Raw genomic sequence first — 1480 nt, 5'->3', positions numbered from 1 at the left:
CGCAGGCGGCCCCTGTGCACCCAGACTTCCCCTCCCACCCCACCCCCAGCTGAAAGCAGGGAAGACGCGGAACTTGGGCTCCGGAGCGGAGGCCACAGACCAGGTCACGGCCCGGGTGGGAGGCCCTGAGCGAAATTCCGTGCGGCCACCGGGGGTGGCGTAGGGAAGGCAAAGCCCCGGCTGGTCGGGCTTCCGACTGACTGGACGACACTCGGCTCAAGGGGGACCGGGCCCGAGCTCTTCGGNGCCGCCGCTGACGTGCGCCGACGTCAGGGGGCCGGGGCTGGGAGGCGGGGGCGGGACCGGGCCTCGATTGGTCACCATGGCGACCGGAGCACCGCCGACGTCGGCGGCAGGGAGGGAGGGAGGGAGCCAGGGAAGAAGGGCGGGGCCTGGACGGCGCGTTCGTGCTGGACGCCGGGGCCCCCGGGTTCTCGGCCTCCTCGCGGCTGCCAGGGGCGGGGCCCCCGCCTGGCCCGCCCCCCTCCCTGGCCGCCCAGCCGAAGGGCGAGAGCGAGCCCTGGTGGGCGGAACGGAGGGGTGCAGCGACCTGGGCCGGGTCTGCGGTCTCCTTCCCCCGCCCCGGCGTTCTCCGCGTACCTGGGGACCTTCCCGCCAAAACCGCTCACCTGTGACTGCGTTTGGCCCCGGGAAAGGACTGTGGCTGGGCAACGCGTTGCTCGCAGGCCCCTTTCTTTGTATCCTTTTCTCGTCTGTTTCTGTATAAATCCCTCCACATTTTGAGGTCTCTTAGGAATCATTCTGACAGCAGCAGGGTCGCTTATAGACACAGAATGTCAGCGTTTGAAAAGGCACTAGAGATGACTTAATCCAGGGATTTGCAGCCTCAAATGGGCTTCAGAGTCTCAACACGCCTAAAATGTATGTAAACTTCTGCTTCCTGGAGAGGATCTCTGGGGAGATGCGACCGTCGCTTTTGTTCGATTCGCAAACCTGTTGGTGATCCTGAGAAGGTTAAGAAATACCTATCTAATCCAATTATTTTTCAGGTGATGAATCAAGCCCCAAAGAATGCAGGGAATTGCCAAGGTCATGCAGATGATGGTAGAGTTTGGATTGCAAATCACCGCACACCAGTCTTCCATGTGGCGGCCCAAGCAAACAGAACAGTGTTATCTTAATGTTTTGAACTTTATTATGTGCCACCAGATCTTGCTTTCCAAATGCCAATCTCTACTACAAGGAACCAGACTCTGAAGAAATGGCCGATTTGAGGGCAGAAAGAGGGAAAGTATAAAATGTCCCTGATGATCTTGCACCAGAAAGCAAGATTTTCAAAGAATGGTGAACACACGTCAAAAGGAAATGAGCTGGCTTGACGCCGTCTCTGCTTACCAAAAACTGGGACAGTTTGAGCATCACCAATGAAGAATGATAAAAATGAAATTCATTGTGTCATAATCCAAAAAAGGATACACAAGTGCATAATACACTGGAAGAAATGATGAAATTAGGAAAT

Source organism: Crocuta crocuta, unplaced genomic scaffold (assembly GCF_008692635.1).
Source record: "Crocuta crocuta isolate KB4526 unplaced genomic scaffold, BGI_CrCroc_1.0 scaffold854, whole genome shotgun sequence".
Classification (NCBI taxonomy): domain Eukaryota; kingdom Metazoa; phylum Chordata; class Mammalia; order Carnivora; family Hyaenidae; genus Crocuta; species Crocuta crocuta.
This window is presented reverse-complemented; position numbering follows the sequence as displayed.